This window comes from Nycticebus coucang, chromosome X (assembly GCF_027406575.1).
Source record: "Nycticebus coucang isolate mNycCou1 chromosome X, mNycCou1.pri, whole genome shotgun sequence".
In the NCBI taxonomy this organism is placed as follows: Eukaryota; Metazoa; Chordata; class Mammalia; order Primates; family Lorisidae; genus Nycticebus; species Nycticebus coucang.
Window position 1 is genome coordinate 94534983 of NC_069804.1, and position 18618 is coordinate 94553600.

The following is an 18618-nucleotide window of genomic DNA, read 5'->3' on the forward strand; positions in this document are numbered from 1 at the left end:
GTAACCTCATGTTAAACTGAAACAAAAAGAAAAAAAAAGAACGTGAAAAATAAATGTAAAAAAGCCTATCTTAACATGGAAACAACTCAAGTTTCCATCAACCCATAACTTGATTAGTAAACTATGGTATATTTGTATCATGGAGTACTATTCGGCCATAAAAAATAATAGAGATTTTGCAACTTTTATATTTACCTGGAAAACTTGTAAAACCTTCTCCTTAATAAAGTATTTCATGGGTGAAGATAGCAAAACATCCCATGTACTCAATACTAATTTGAAACTAGTAGATGAACAATTACAGGCCAACACAAGAATAAAAAGGACAATTAAAGATGAAGTGGAGGGAGGGGAGGAAGTGGCCCCATAAGCTCTCACCTAATGAATACAATGTAGAAGTATATGACACTCCTTATGGTTGAAAGACTCAAATAACAGTTGGAGTTTTCCTAATAAAAGCAAACACTGTAACCTAACCATATAAACCCTTATATTAATCTGAAATTAATAAAATAAATAAATAGACTGTCAAGGACTTTTTGTAAGATCTATTTACTAACTGATGCAATATGGAAAGCTGCACAAAAGCATTATTGTAGGTGAGGGTGGAGCTGTTTATTTCTGCAACAAAATTCCTGCAATATTCCAACTTCAAATTTAAGAGGAAGCAACCATTTTTCCACATTAGTAAAGCTGCTGAAACTGTTCTCTCTCTTTGTAAGTTGACTAAGTAATAAAACCTATACAAACCAGAGGACGTGTCCCTGAATAGAATTTTAATAGGTGTATGGTAAAATTAAAGTTATATAAAACTTATTGTTTTTTGATATATAATCACTATTTTATCAGAGAACCATGAATATTACCTTTTAAAAATATTTTGTATGTAATTACCTGTCAACATTAATTCAAGCTTTGATTAAATTTTTGCCTTATTAAAGGCAAACAAAAAGAAATCCATCTCAAGGAAATAAAAAAAAAATTATGATTCTGGACCTGAAAGAAAAAAAAAATTCTAAACATGAAGCACAATTAGAAAATAGGGACTACAACTTAAAGAAATTAGTCTTTTGGGGAATTTTGAAGTACATAAGAAAGTTTTAACAACTCAAAATACCAAGTAGATGAATTTCAGACCTTGAAGCTAGTACTTTTAAATAACCTAGTCAGTAAAAGATGCATGAAAAAAAAATGATCATCATGAGAAACATGGGATAGCGCAAAGTAGAATAACACAATAAATATAGGAATCACAGGGAAACAAGAAGAAAAAGCAGCAAGAATGTAAAACCTACTTTAGACTAATAGATTAAAAAATTCCCTGAATATTGCTAGAGATGTATATATTTATATTTCAGGTGCTAATCATACACCTGGAAGATTTATAGCAAATAGGACATCATCAAGAATATAGTCATGTTCCTGACCAAAGTTAAATTGAAGGAAAAAATTCTACAAGCTTTAAGAAAGAAAGAAAAACCCATCAGCCTAACAGAAGACTTCTCAGCATTGGATTTTAAAGTCAGAAGAGACAGGTGTTCTATTTTTAATCCTGTTAAATAGAAAACATTTTAGAAAATAATTTTCTATTCTTAAAAACACATTTTCAAAAACAAAATATAAATAAAATGTTTCCCAGACAAGCAAATACCAAGGAAATTTGTCACCTCTATAGTTGTCCTACAGAATATGTTGTAAAGTGAACTATATGTAACAAATAATCAATACTTATCAATGTAAAGATACGCAAAAGTTAAAGCTCACAAACCCTTACAAAACAGTAACACAAAGGAAAAAAGAAAGTGACCAGGTATAATTTGAATTGATGAATAAACAGTTATTTCAAATATCAAGATTAACATTGAAGCATAAATAGTGACTTTTTTTGTTGAAAATTTTATTGTTGGGGATTAATTGAGGGTACAAGATGTGTCACAAACTGAGACCCCACCCTCCTCCCTCCTTCTCTCTCTCTGCTCTCCCCTTTCCCCACCCCTCCCACTGTGTCACTAACTGTCATTAATTGTCCTTAAATTAAGATTGAATACATAGAATTCACGCTTTTCCATTCTTGTGATGCTTTACTAAGAATAATGTGTTCCACTTCCATCCATGTTAATACAAAGGGTGTAAAGTATCCATTTTTTTAATGGCTGAATAGTATTTCATGGTATACATGTACCACAACTTGTTGATCCATTCCTGTTTTGGGGGTCATTTAGGCTCTTTCCACATTTCAGCGATTGTAAATTGAGCTGTGACAAACAGTCTAGTGCAAGCATCATTATAATAAAAGGCTTTATTTTTTTCCTTCTGGATAGATGCCCAATAATGGGATTGTTGGATCAAACAGGAGATTTAGCCTAAGTTCTTTGAGGTTTCTCCATACTTCCTTCCAAAAAGGTTGTCTTAGTTTACAGTCCCACCATCAGTGTAAAAGTGTTCCCTTTTCTCCATCTCTGTTCCAACATGTGCATTTTTGAGATTTTGTGATGTGAGCCATCTCACTGGTGTTAGATGATACCTCAGGGTGGTTTTGATTTGCATTTCTCTAATAATTAAGGATCATGAGCATTTTTTCATATGTTTGTTAGCCATTCTTCTGTCTTCTTGAGAAGGTTCTGTTCATCCCTCTTACTCATTGATATATGGGATTATGATTTTTTTTATGTGGATTACTTTATGTTCTATATAGATCCTAGTTATTAAGCTTTTGTATGATTCAAAATGTGCAAATATCCTTTGCCAGTGCTTATGTTGTCTGTTTGCTTTGGTTGTGGTCTCCTTAGCTGTACAAATGCTTTTCAGTTTAATTAAGTCCCATTTGTTTATATTGGTTATTATTGCAATTGCCATGGCAGTCTTCTTCATAAAGACTTCTTTTCCCAGGCCAATATCTTCTGTTGTTTTTCCTGCACTTTCTTTGAAGATTTTTATCATTTCATGCCTTAAATTTAAGTCCTTTAACCATCTTGAATCAATTTTTGTGAGTGGAGAGAGGTGTGGGTCCAGTTTCAGTTTTTTGCATGTGGATAGCCAGTTCTCCCAGCACCATTTATTGAATACGGAGTCTTTACCTCAGTGTACATTCTTGTTTGGTTTATAGAAGATTAGGTGGTTGTAAGTTGTAAGTTTCATTTCCTGGTTTTCTATCCAATTACAACAGTCTGTGTCTCTATTTTTGTGCCAGTACTATGCTGTCTTGACTACTATGGCCTTGTAGTACAACCTAAAATCTAGTATGCTGATGCCCCTGGCTTTATTTTTAATACTGAGAGCTGCGTTAGCTATAGAGGTTTTTTTCTGGTTCCATACAAAATGCAGAATCATTTTTTCCAAGTCTTGAATGTATTATTTTGGTACTTTAATAGGGATGGCTTTGAATCAGTAGATTGCTTTAGGAAGTATAGACATTTTAACAATATTGATCCTTTCCAGCCATGAGCATGGTATGTTCTTCCATTTGTTAATGTCCTCTGCTATTTCCCTTCTTAGGGTTTCATAATTTTCTTGATAGAGCTCCTTCACCTATTTTGTTAGGTATATTCCTAGATATTTTGTTTTCTTTGAATCTATGGTGAAGGGAGTTGTGTTCTTAATTAACTCCTCCTCTTGGCTACTGACTTTTGGACATTTATTTTGTATATTTTGTATACTGTATTTTTGATGACTTCCAGAAGTCTTGTGGTTGAGTCTTTGGGGTTCTCTAATATTATATCATCAGGAAAGAGGAAGAGTTGACCTCCCCTACTTCCATTTGGATGCCCTTTATTTCCTTGTCTTGCCTGATTGTATTAGCTGGATTGTATTAGCTAGAACTTCTAGCACTATATAGAATAGTAATGGTGACAGATGACAACCTTGTCTGGTTCCAGTTCTAAGTGGAAAAACTTTTAGTCTAACTCCATTCAGTAAAATTTTAGCTATAGGTTTGTCATAGATAGCTTCAATCAGTTTAAGAAATGTGCCACCCATGCCTATACTCTTCACTGTTCTCATTAGAAAAGGATGATGGATTTTATCAAATACTTTTTCTGCATGTATTGGGGGGATCATATGGTCTTTGTTTGTACTTCTGTTGATATAATGAATAACATTTACAGACTTGCGCATATTAAACCAGCCTTGCATCCCTGGAATGAACCCTACTTGATCATGATGTATGACTTTTTGAAGATAAGCTGTAATCTTTTGGCTAGGATTTTGTTGAGAATTTTTGCATCTACATTCATTAATGAAATTGCTCTAAAGTTCTCTTTTTTAGTTGAGTCTTTTCCTGGTGTTTGTATCAGGGTGATGTTTACTTCATAGAATGTGTTGAGCAGGATTCCTTCCTTCTCAATTTCTTTTCTTTTTTTTTTTATTATTGTTAAATCATGTGTACATTAGTGCAATCAAGGGGTACAATGTACTGGTTTCATGTACAATCTGAAATACTCTTATCAAACTGTTTAACATAGCCTTCATGGCATTTTCTTAGTTATTGTATGTAGACATTTGTATTCTGCATTTAGTAAGTTTCACCTGTACCCATTCTAAGATGCACAGTAGGTGTGGTCCCACCAATTACCCTCCCTCCATCTCAACCTCCCTCCTCCCTTCCCCTCCCTTGCCCCTTTCCCCATATTCTTATGCTATAGTTGGGTTATAGCTTTCATATGAAAGCTATAAAAAAATGCTCATCCTCCTCCTCAAATTTTTGAAATAATTTCTGCAGTATAGGAATAAGCTCTTCTTTGAAGTTTTGATAGAATTGTGGTGTGAAATCATCCAGACCAGGGCATTTTTTATTTGGGAGATTTTAAAGTGTTTTTTTTTTTTTTTTTATCTCAGTGCTTGAAATTGGCCTATTCAGGAGATGTATTTCTTCTGGGCTAACTCTATGGAGAGGATGTGATTCCAAATATCGATCCATTTCCTTCACATTGTCAAATTTCTGGGCATAGATTGTCTTGCAGTAGTCAGAGGTAATCATTTGTATGTCTGTGACATCAGTTGTTATTTTCCTTTTGTCATTTCTTACTGAGGTTACTAGAGATTTTTTATTTTATATTTCAAGTTAGTCTGGCCAAAGGTTTATCAATTTTGTTTGTTTTTTAAAAAAATCAACTCTTTGTTTCATTAATTTTCTGAATGATTCTTTTGTTTTCAATTTCATTAATCTCTGATTTAATTTGGGATATTTCTTTTCTTCTGTTGGGTTTAGGCTTAGATTGTCCTTCTTTTTCAATTCCATAAGCTGGATTGTGAGTCTTTTGATGTGGCCTCTTGTTCTTTGTCAAATGTAGGCTTCTAAAAGAATAAATTTTCCTCTCGGGACAGTTTTTGCTGGATCCTATAGGTTTTGGTAGCTTGTGTCTTCATTGTTGTTATGCTCAATGAAGTTCATGATTTCCTTTTTTATTTCTTCCTACACTTGTCTGTCATTCAGGATAAGATTGTTTAATTTCCATGCCTTTGTGTGGGGTGGAATGTTTTTGTTGGACTTGAATTCCACATTTAGTGCCTTGTGGTCTGAGAAGATACAAGGTAAAATTTCAATTCTTTTGATTCTGTTGAGGTTTTTTGTGTATCCTAGGATGTGACTCTTTTTGGAGAATGTTCCAAGGGCCTATGAGAAGAACTCTTTGTATTTACAATGGAGTGTTTGGTATACGTCTATAAAGCACAGTTGTTCTCGGGTCTGATTTAAGTCTCTTATATTTGTGTTTAATTTCTATTTAGAGGATCTGTCCAGCTCTGTGAGAGGAGTGTTAAAGTCCCCTGTTATTATGGTGTTATAGGATATCATATTGCTCAGACTAAGTAAGATCTCTTTTAAGAATCTGGGAGCATTTAAGTTGGGTGCATAAATATTTAGAATTGACATGTCTTCTTGTATTTCTCCCTTGACCAATATAAAGTGACCATCTTTGTATTTTTTGACTTTAGCTGCTTTAAATCCACATGTATCTGAAAATAAGATTGCAACCCCTCTTTTCTTCTGAATTCTGTTTGCCTGAAAAATTGTCTTTCAATACTTAACTCTCAGCTTTAATTTGCCTTTTGGGACTAAGTGTGCTTCCTACAAACAGCAAGTGGATGGCTTGTGCATTTTTAATCCAATCAGCCTATATGTGCCCCTTTAGTGGGGATTTCAAGCCATTTACATTTATTGAGGTAATGGATAAGTATGGTAACATTCTATTCATCTCATTTTGTGAAAATCCATTGCTTAGTTTTGTCTTTTGCATTATTGTGAAAGCTAGGTTCTGTTCTTTAATTTCTGCATTCTTACTTTACTGGTGGTCCCTTGTGATGCTCAGTGTGTAGAACAGGTTGAAGTATTTTCTGTAGATCTGGTCTTGTTGTGGCAAATTTCCTCAATGTTTGCATATCAGTAAAAGATTTGATTTCTTCAATCAATTTTAGTGGGATATAGAATTCTGAGCTGCAAGTTGTTTCGTGTAAGTAGATTAAAGATGGATTAGCATTGTCTTCTGGCTTGAAAGGTTTGCTTAGTGAAATCTGTGGTCACCCTGATGGATTTGACCCTATAGGTCAGTTGGCACTTACTCTTGGCATCTTGCAAAATTTTTTCCTTTGTCTTGATTTTGAAAAGTTTCATCACAATGTGTCTTGGAGAAGCTCTATTAGGGTTGAGGTGATCTGGGGTCTGATATCCCTCTGAAAGAAGTGTTAGAATCTTTGGTGATATTTGGAAAATTTTCATTTATAGTATTCTCTAGTATGGCTTTCATTACTCCAGGGCCTTCTTATTCACCTTCTGGGTTACCTATAACTCGTATGTTAGAATGCTCCATAAAGTCTCATAATTCTGTCAGTGAACATTCTGCTTTCTCTCTCTTTTTTTCGGCCTCTTTAACTATCTGAGGTATCTCAAGAGCTTGTCCGCTACCTCTGAGATTCTTTCTTCTGCATGGTCTAATCTGTTGTTGATACTTTCTAGTCCATCTTTAAGTTCCCTAATTGGCTGCTTGAATTCCTTTATCTCTGCTATATTCTATTTTCTTCATATTGTTCATCTCTTATTTGATTCTATTTTTTTATTTCCTTTTTGGTTATTTTTTACTTTCTCAACAATTTCCTTCAATGATTTCATCATCTGTATTTTAAATTACCCTTCTATAATTTCTAACATTTCTTTATAGGTAGAATCCTCTGCAGTATCTACCTCTTGGTCCCTTGGTGGGGGGGTTGCTCTGGACTGGCATTTCATGTTGTCAGGATTTTTCTGCCGATTCTTCCTCATGAGTATTTTATTTTATCTATTTCCTTGCCATAATTTTTCTTTCACTTCCTCTAGCACTGTAAGTTACCGTGCCTCTGGCTTAAGGGTTTTACGAGTTCTTTTGGTATAGGACCAGAAGGATGAGAAGATTGAAGAGCAAGAGGGAATAAAAGATTTAACAAAGAAAGAAAAAAGTCAAGGAGAGGGGATGAGAGAAAAGGAATATTGACAAAAAAGAAAGGGTCATAAAGATGGATAAAGGAGTAATAGAGTTGTACAGTAGGGTACTTTGACCCAACATTAAAAACCCCCAACCTCTGGGGGTGCTGGATTGGGTGGTTCCATTGAGGTCAGCAACTTTTTGCAGGCCTGTTCAGACACAGTAGCCTACCTCCACCAAGTAGAGAAAAAAGACAAAAATACTATAAATCAAAGCAAAACAAACAAACAAAAACCCTTATGAGATAAAATTGGGGTAAAAAACAAATAATAGGGGCAGAAACACTAGCAAAGATTAAGTTCTAATTGTTAAAGAAAGCAACAATGGAAAATTGTATTTAAACTATAAAAATGAAAAAAAAAACAAAAGGAAGGAAAAAATCTAGAGGGAAAATGGTGAACTAAAAAAAAAAATTGCCTGGTGGTTACTTTTCTTGCCATGGAGCGGAAAGTGATTGCATTCCAGGCTGGAAAGAAGAGGACCAAGGCCAAGAAGGACAAAGCCAAAATGAAGTGAGTCTTGTACCCCAATATCCTATTCTTTGGATTTACTCCCACACTTTCCCTGCTGTGGTTTCTTGTGTTGAACCTGCACCAGGTTTGGGCCCCCTGCGGTCCCAGCCAGATGGCCTCAGGGCAGCCTGAAGGGTCACTCTCCAGCAACCATGTGGAAGAGAGCTTCTGTTGCAGAACTCCAGGCCTGGGTCTTAACCTCAGGCCCGCTGGTAAGGGCCATTGGAGAAGGACCAGACCCCGCCCTGGTACCTTTCCTCCCCAACTCCACAGAGGAGGCACAATCCACCCATGCTTGGGCCCCCACCAGAGCTGGTAGATCATTGTCAGTCTGTGAATTCTGGTCTCTTTTACTTACCTGCTTCCCAGGAAATTCTTGAATGAATTTTTCCGTGTTTACTTTTGGTTCTTCCAGCCTCATGTTCCCTTTCTTGGGGGTGGGGGCATGGAGCTTTCTACCGGGTTAGTCAACTTCCTGAGCCTGCAGGTCCCATTGCCTTCCTTGCAGTGGGGAATGGGGGTGGCCAAGACGCCACTGTGTTTATAGTTGGCATCTGTTTAACTGTGACTCTTCTGCTTTCACCTCAAGTCCTCACATTAAATTCAGATAACCTTCTGAGTGGGCATCATAGAGTGAGGAGTAGTGACTCTGATGTATTAAGTGCCCCAAGTCCAGTTTTATCAACCAGATCCATAACTGGTTTCTCCTTATCATGGGGAGGAGAAAAGTTGGTCACAGATTACTAGAAATGCAAGTAGCACGTTTTGGCAAATGAGGTTTACACTGAAGAATTTTGATATTGTACTAATATTTAATTGCAAAGGCTTTTGGAAACAAACTCTCAATTTGTATTGAAAAAATCTATATCTAGTTCTTAATTTTAGATACATATTTTCTTTACATTTTTTTCATTTATTTGATGTTTTGTAGTGTTGTGTACAGTCTCATTATCTCTGAGCTGATATAACACATTTCAAAGGCTTTCCCAGGTCACCTTGCTGAATGACAATACCAGATAGATGTGTGTATGTGTTGATTCGAAGACTGCCTAATCTTTGGGGAGAACACATAATGACTTCTTTCAGTAGAACTAAAGTGGTCAGTGATGTCGCCACTGGCTCCATTTTCTATTATGTCTTATGAAATTTTTTATTTTGTAAATGCTTAGTGACCAAGGCATGTAAGTGTGAGTTTATGTATTTGTATGGTGCATTTACCTCTTAATTCTCCATATATGTATTAATCAAAACAATTTTTTACTAATCCTAATTGTTTAATGGAAACAGCAAGGAGCTAATCTCATTCTTGTGTGCAGTGGGGATACATTTTTTCTGTGCTTACTTTTGTTATTCCTTGCAGAATTGATATGAATGTGTTATAAAAACATTTTGTACTGATATAAGGAAGTGGTATTTTATTTTTGTTGTTGTTGGTATTTGTTTTTGTTTTTCTGAGACAGAGTCTCATTATGTCACCCTCAATAGAGTGCTGTGGCATCACAGCTCACAGCAACCTCCAACTCTTGGGCTTCTGTGATTCTCTTACCTCAACCTCCCAATTAGCTGGGACTACAGGTGCCCGCCACAATGCCTGGCTATTTTTTTTTGTTGCAGTTTGGCCAGGGCCAGGTTTGAACCCACCACCCTCAGTATATGGGGATGGCACCCTGCTCACTGAGCCACAGGTGCTGTCCCGTTTTATACATCTTTGACTCCTGAAAATATGTATGAATTGCCCCTCTTTACTTGGAACTTTAGAGATGCTTTATTATTGTTTTTGTCATCAATTAATAGTTTTTCTTTATAATTTTACCTACCTTTCTTTCGTTTTTGCAGCCTCCTTTTAAGTAGCTGAAATATCTAATTAATTAAATCAGTTACAGTACTGAGTGTCAGTCAGAAATTCCAGCTCCACCTGACTCAAACAACTTGACTGTATCCTGATGACTTCAAGTGATTTTGCAAAGGCAAACTGCTAGTTACAAGATTAGTTAGGAAGAAGGTCTGAGGAAGAAGCAGGCCATAGAGTTTTATCTTTGGAGAATGATGTGATTTTAAATTCTGAGTTTGCAACTTCTTAACAATATGACCTTAGATGAATTATTAAAGGAAACAGTCTTATACATATGTTATGCCTGATAGCTCATTCATAGTGAAAACTGATCAGGACCTAAAAGTACAAAATCAAACATTTAAATGGAAAATTTTAGAATGTTTTGGAAAATAACAGTAAATAACATCTCTAATAATTTAGACATGGTGTGGTACAAGGCAGAAGGGATTTTAAGTCCTCTGATTTTGTTGATCTTAAAACTAGAACTCACATGCATAAAATAATGTTCCCAGGGTCAGAGAGCTGGTTGCAGTAGAGCCAACATGGAATCTAGAGTTTCTGCCTACCAACTAGCCTAATATTCTTTAGAGTGGATTTCCTTTGGATTCTTTCAGTGTGCTAAAAGATTTGACTTTGGGGATTTTTAGTTGCCTTATTTGAGCAATTCCTTCCTTCTTCATTTCACTTTCTCAGACACTGTACTTTTATTTATTAACATTAACTTGGTGACACTCTCCACCTTTGCAGAAAAGGAAATTGAGATTTGTTAGATTACTCCCCTAGAAAATTGTAAAGCTAGCCCAGGTTTGACATACTCCAAATTCCTGGATACTAATCATGGTTTCTCTAAAGAACAGTTCTTTTTTTTGTGTGTGAGGACAAATAAAGTAAAAGCTGGGGAAAAACAGGCTTCTGAATTAGGGACCTCAACATGCCTAGCAATTTGAGTACTCTTTCTTGACTTTACTGTCTTATGTCTCTGAATGACCACAGTGCTCTATCTCCCTTTGAGCATTTGGTTTTCAATGTTTTTGCCAATAGCTATGAGCCTTTATCTGTTTGTCTTAAGCTTTTTAATTTAGTAGTTTGTCTGCTTTTGCAATTGTTTTTATGTAGCATAATTTCAGAAAGGATTTCATATAGGCAGTTCTCTACTTACAAACATCCTACTTACATCCAACTCATATGAACAGAGGCTATTTTAGTAAGTCCCTGAATTACAAACATCCAAACTGATATAAGACTTGTGCTTACAGAGGCTATTACAGGTAATAGGTAAATGTACTTGTCCCAATTTACATAAAAATTCAACTTAAGAACGAACCTATAAAACTTACCTCATTCTTAACCTGGGGATTTTCTGTACCTAATAGTAATTTGTTATCGAGCTTAGGAAGTTAGTTTGGATAGTAATTTTTGCTTTATTTGCAGTTAAGTAACTTTATGGATTTAGCAAAAGTTTGGTAGTAAAATTATTTAATTGAGCTGGAGAAGTACTTTTCTCATTCTAGCACTCATTGATCTGTGGAGTCCAAGGAGATGGTTATTTTATTTCTTAATTTTCTAAAAATATAAATGTCTTAAAATTAAAAATAATAATTATAAAAAAACAAAAAACAAAACAGTATATATATCTTGCTGAATATTATCCAGTCAACAGGTGATCTTCTGGTGTATGGGATGTTAACCACAATGCTGATACATACATATAGGTTCGTTCTTAAGTTGAATTTTTATGTAAATTGGGACAAGTACATTTACCTAGCTGTACGAGATGGAGATTGGAGGCCTCTGCTGATTTCTCAAACCCCACAGGCTTGAGAGGCTAAATGTCTCCTCAGTCCACTTAAAAAACACTTTAAACTGTTATCCTTGACTAAGCAGAGGCTTTCCCAGGATAGCACTTGTTGCTAGGATCGCTGCTAAAGTGGCTGCCTGCTTATCTAGTGCACCCAAACCAGTCTCACTCTATGACCCTGAGGGCCAAGGCAGTAATCTGCCTAACACTGAGGTCTCCACTCTATCCCAGCATCTCAGTCTCTGCCTTTGGGCTGCTCCATCACTAGGTTACTTGCCCAAGATCTTCCAGCCAATCCTCTCACTGTGACCCTGAGGGAAAAGCCTACAGGGGCAGTTCTCCCACAGTAGCTGTGAGGGTGGCCCAAAGCTGAATATTAGCTCCCTTCTGGATCAACGGCTCAATCTGGGACCCTAGATAATGCTCAAAGTCTTCCCTACTCTCGCCCAGGATCTCCCGAAGAAGTTCAATTGAGTGCCCAAGTCCAAAAAAAAAAAAGAAAAAGAAAAAGAAAACCTCAAACAAAACAAAACAAAACAGCCTACAGGTAAGGCCTTTCCTGGTTACAATCTTGCTGTTGCTGTAGTTACAGCTGTGGGTGGCCTCCGACCAATCAAACACACCCACCACATGCTGGTTCTCCATTGTCTTTATCCTCCTCATGGGGTCCACAATACTCTTGCTGTCTCCCTGTGTCCCCAAAGGGATTCTAGATGCCTGGAGTCTTCTCTCCTCAGTCTCATTGCACCCAGTTGCAGAGAATCTGTTACTCAGCTGCCATCTTCTCCCACCTGGAGTAGCATAGTCTTAATGCTCCTTTTAAAAATTATACACTGGATAAATAAATGAAAAAGCACAGTGCAAGAATATGTTTTCTCTAAGAAGTCCATCCAACATCAAAGGATGCTAATAGACTCAAAGTAAATGGGTAGAAAAAATACTCTATACATTGGAAATGAAAAAAATGAACAGAAGTAGTTATTTCTATATCAGATAAAATAAACAAAATAAATGTAGTTTTAAAAAGTCATTTTATAATGATAAATGAAGAAAATCATCAATAAAATATAACAATTTTAATATATGTGCATCTACTTCAGGAGCTCTCAGATCCATAAATAAAATGTTACCTAACCTAAGCAAATACATAAATAGCAACACTAACTTCTAGGAACCTTAAGACTCTACAAACAGAGCTAGACAGATGATTAAGGGGAAAAAATGGACAAGGAATCAAAGGATTAAAAAAAGACTCAGGCAGCACCTATGGCTCAAAGGAGTAGGGCACTGGCCCCATATACTGGAGGTGGTGGGTTCAAACCCAGCCCTGGCCAAAAAAAAAAAAGACTTTAGAAAAAAAAAAAATGGGCCAAACAGACATCTATGCAATATTCTACTTGGCAAATGCAAAATATACATTCTTCTCCTCAGGCCATGGAATATTTTTCATGATAGATTATGTTAGCCCACAAAGCAAATCTTAGTAAATTCAGAAAAATAAAGAATTCCATGTATATTCTCAAATTAAAGTGTAATAAAACTAGATATCAACTATGAAAGAAACTCTCAAAATATACACGAAGTCATGAAAATTAGACAATCTTCTTCCTAATGATCCATGGGACAGTGATGCAATTAATACAGAAATAAAAAGATTTTTAATTGAATGACTATCATGACAAAAGCTTGCAAAAAATTATTCCATAAAACAAAATCAGTGTTAAGAAAGTAATTCATGTTTTAAATACTTACATAAAAAAGTCAGGAAAAAACCATATTTACAATCTTATGTCTCATCTCATGGAACTAGAAAAAGAAGATCAAACAAAATCCAAAGCTTTCAGAAAAAAAAAAAATCTCTGAGTAGAACTAAATGAAAAGGAAACCAAAATCTTATTAATAACATAAAGGATCAATGAAACAAAAAGTTGATTTTTTAAAATAAACAATAGACAAATCTCTAGTTGGATTAACCATAAATAGATGAGACAGAAACAACACACGCACTAATCAGAAAAGGAAAACAGACATCACAACAGATACTGCTGAAATACAATATATCATCAGTGAATATTATGAAAATCTCTAATACACAAACTAGAAAATTTAGAGGAAATGACCAAACTTCTGCAAACACACCATTTTCCAAATCTGAATCAAAGAAATAGAAATCCTGTCAAACAACTAGTAATGAGCAGCGACACTGGAGGAGTAATTAAAAAATCCTACCAAAAATGCCCACATCATATGATTTTTAAGGCAAATTCTACTAGACCTAAAAATAACTGGGACCTATTCTATAGGAATTATTCCCGAGTATAGGGGTTGAATAAAACGACTGAATAGAAAAAAAAAATAATAATAAGATGGTTGAATAGAAATTTCCAGTAATTTTTCCTTGGAATGATCGATTATTAAGTTTGACAACTATCCACACAAGCAAGAACCTTCAGAAGAACCAAAAATCAGGTGAGTGATAATTCAACTTGGTTTCAACATTATACTACAGATCAAAGAAGAAAACACTGAAGAGGGCAGAAAAAACAACCTTCCATTACCTATGTCACCCCTCCTCTATCCCTTGGCAATGCCACACCTGTGTGTTGAGTGGAGACAGTATCAATTCTCCCAGAGGAGGGAGATTAAAATGATTATTGAACTTTGCATTGAAATTTATGCCTTCCTTGGCACAGGGGAATACAACACAGACAGAATTCTGCCAGTCAAGATTGAGAGATCATTCAGACCAGCACAGAGAGAAAAATCCTCTGGCCTGATACCTTAGTTCTGGCTAACCTCACCAGTGCCTGAGAGAAAGCAGCCTTGAGTTTGTACTAAATTCTTAAAGCAGTCAGGCCACAAAGGCTTCAGTCCTTGGGCAATGACTGCAGCTGTGCTGACTCAGTGCTAGTGCATTTAGGGTTCTCATGTCCCAGTGAGACAGCAGCACCTGGGACCAAGCCAATGCCTTTTTCACTCTTCCCATAAATATAGACTGCATAACTCAGGCTAAGTTGTCACCTATTTGGGGAGAGTAAAGGGAAGAGCTGAGAAACATCTCAACCACAGTAAAATAAACTATCAAGTAATATCCTGAGGCCTCTCACTCCTGGACTTGGTTCCAGGATCCATTTCTAGACCCACCCTGGGCCAGAAAGATACACACTAACCTAATGGGAAAAAAAAAAAAAAAAGCAGTCTTGGTAGGATTTGACATCTTTTTCTTAAAGGGTTTTTGGGTTTTGTTTTGTTTATAGAAGATCAGATGGTGATATGTGGTTGGTTTAATCACTAGGTTCTCTACTGTATTCCATCTATCTGTATCTCTATTTTTTTGCCAGTACAATGGTGTTTCTATCACTATAGACTTCTAGTATAACCTGAAGTCTGGTAACATGACACCTCCACATTTGTTGCAATTTCTTGTAATTCCAGTGTCTATTCATTTTTTTTTTTTCCTGGTTCCAGATGATACAAAGTAGTATTTTTCTAAGTTCTTCAAAGTATATCATTTGTACTTTAATGGGGATTACATTAAATCTGAAGATTGATTTGGGTAGAATGGACAGTTTTGCAATGTTGATTCTTCCTAGCCATGAGCACCATATGTTCTTCCACTTGTTACTGTTTTCTGTTCTTTATTTTCGAAGGGTTTCATAGCTCTTTCTGTACAAATGCTTCATGACTTTTGTTAGGCATACTCCCAGGTATCTCATTTTTGTTGAAGCCACTGGGAAGGATATCATTGATTTGAGTCTTAGCTTTACTGTTATAAAGAAAACCCCATTGGTAATTTCAACAACACCAAATAAATAAATGGGACAGCCAAAATGATACAGCCAAAAATCTTCTGCACAGTTAAGAGTAGAACAACTAAATGCAACAGATAATATTGAAAATGGAGAACATATTCACATGCTAAAAATCTGATAAATGGCTGATAAGTAGAATCTATAGAGAACTTAAACTAATCAAGAAGAGCAAGCAATTCTAATTATCAGTGGATAAGAGACATGAACATAACCTTCTCTGAAAAATACAAACAAATGGCCAAAAAACACATTAAAAACTGCTCATCTGCTCTCAAAACCTCCTTGAGACATTATGTAAACCCAGGGAGAGTAGTCCACATCAAAAATTCCCAAAACTAAAGATGCTGGCATGAATGTGGAGAGAAGTAACACTTTTATAATGTTGGTGGGATTTCAAACTAGTACAGCCTCTATGGAAAGAAGTATTAAAAATACTAAAAGAACTAAAAGTAGACCTTCCATTCGATCTCACAATCCCATAACTAGGTAAAAAAAAATCATTTTAACATAGGACACTTGCACTAGAATGTTAATTACAGCTCAATTCACACTTAACAAGATGTGGAATCAACTCAAGTGCCCATAAATACGTGAATGTATTAATAAACTGTGGTATGTGCATATCATGGATTCAGCCATAAAAAGGTGGAGAATTTGCATCTTTTGTATGAACTTGGATGAAACTGAAGAACATTCTCACTCATATCACAAAAATGAGAAGGCAAGTATCCAATGTATTCAATACAAATTTGAAACCAGTAGATGAACAGCTGCATGCCCACATGACAGAAAAACACAATCAAACTCAAGATCAAAGAGGGGGATTGGTAAGCTCTTAATGGGCACCATGTAAGGGTATATGTCACAGCTCTTGGGTGAAGGGCTCAATTACAACTTGGACTTTTCGAAACAAATGAAAACAATACAACCTAATTGTACTCTCATATTAATCTGAAGTAACATTTTTTAAATCTCCAAATATCTATACTTTATTTTATTTGACAATTGCATAAAAATTTATTTATATATTTATTTTATTAAATCACAACTCTGCACATTAATGCATTTATGGGGTACAATGTGCTGATTTTATATACAATTTGGAGTGTTTACATCAAACTGTTTAACATAGCCTTCACCTCACTTACTTAATTGTTATGTTAAGACATTTATACTCTGCTCTTAATAGATTTAACATGTACCCTTGTAAAATGAATCATAGGTGAGATCCCACTGATTATCCTCCCTCCACCCTGCCTCCCCCTTCTACTACTCACCCTCCTCTTTACTACTTCATTCTGGGATATAGTTGTGTTTTATCATTCAGATGAAAGTTTGGGTGATTATATATTGGTTTCATAATAGTACTGAACGCATTGGATAATTTTTCTTCCACTCTTAAGATATATTACTAAAAAAAAAGTTCCAGCTCCATCTATATAAACAAAAAGTGGTAAAGTATCCATCTTTTTATGGCTGCATAATATTCCAGTGTATACACATATCCCAAATTGTTAATCCATTCATGGGTCAATGGGCACTTGGGCTGCTTCCACAACTTGACAATTATGAATTGGGCTTCAAGAAACAGTATGGTGCAAACATCTTTCTTGTAAAATGATTTTTGGTCATCTGGATATATATCTAGTAGATAAATTGCAGAACTGAGAGGCAGGTCTACTTTCAGATGCCTCAGTGTTCTCCAGACTTCTTTCCAAGAGGAACATATTACCTCGCATTCAAACAAGCAGTTAAGAAGTGTTCCTTTCATTCTACATTTACACCAACATCTATAGTTTTGGGATTTTTGGATGTGGGCTACTCTTGCTGGACTTAAAGGATATATCAAGTAGTTTTGATTTGCAAATCTCTGATGACTAACGATGATGATCATTTTTTCATGTGTCTGTAGACCATGTGAATGTCTTCTTCAGAGAAGCTTATGTTCAAGTCTCTTGACCACAATGAAATGAGATGACTTGTTCTTCTCTTATTAATTAGTTGAGTTCTCTGTGGATTCTAGTTATCAAACCTTTGTCAGAAACAACCTGAAAATATCTTCTCCCATTCTGAGGGCTGTCCATTTGCTTCACTTACTGTGTTTTTGGCTGTGCAGAAGCTTTTTAGTATGATCATATCCCAGTAATATATTTTTGGTGTTGCTTCCAATACCAGGGGGGCGTCCTCCTCATAAAATATTCTCCAAGGCAAATTTAATCAAGTGTTTTCCTGAACTATATCCAAGTATCTTTATAGTTTAATGTCTTAAGCTTAAATCTTTTATCCAGCAAGAATCAATTTTTGTTAATGGTGAAAGGTGAAGGTCCAGTTTCATTCTTTCATAGGTCGCAATCCAGTTCACCCAGCACCATTTGTTAAATAGTAAATCTTTCCCCTAATTTATGTTTTTGATAGGCTTATCAAAGATCAAATGACAATAAGTGGCTCAGTTCTTCTCTTGATTCTCTATTCTGTTCCACACATCTACCTCTCTACTTTTGTGCCAGTACCATGCTTTTTTAATCACTATAGATTTATATTATAGCCTGAAGTCTGGTAGCATGATTCCTCCTGATTTGTTTTCATTTCTGAGTAATATCTTGGCTATTCAAGGTTTTTTCTGATTCCATATAAAATGAGGTAGTATATTTTCCAGATCTTTAAAGTATGACAGTGGTGCTTTAATACGGATTGCATTAAATTTGTATATTGCTTTGGGTAGTATGGACACTTTAATAATGTTGATTCTTCTCAGCCATGAGCATGGTATGGTTTTCCATTTGTTAACATCTTCAGCTATTTATTTTCTCTGGAGTATCATAGTTATCTTTATAAAGATCTTTCACGTCCTTTGTTAGGTAAATTACCAAATATTTCATCTTCTTTGGCACTACTATAAAAGAAATAGAGTCCTTAACTATTTTTTCAGGTTGACTATTGTTGGTATGTATAAAAGCTACTGATTTGTAAGTATTGATTTTGTGTCTTGAAACGCTGATGTATTCCTTGATCACTTCTAAGAGTTTTGTAGTTGAGTCCCTGGGGTATTTTAGGTATAATATCATATCATCTGTGAAGAGTGAGAGTTTCTTCTCCTCTGTACAAATTTGGATACCCTTGATTGCTTTATCTTGCCTGATTGAGATGGCTAAGACTTGTATTACTATGTTGAATAGCAGTGGAGAAAATGGACAACTTTGTCTAGTCCCAG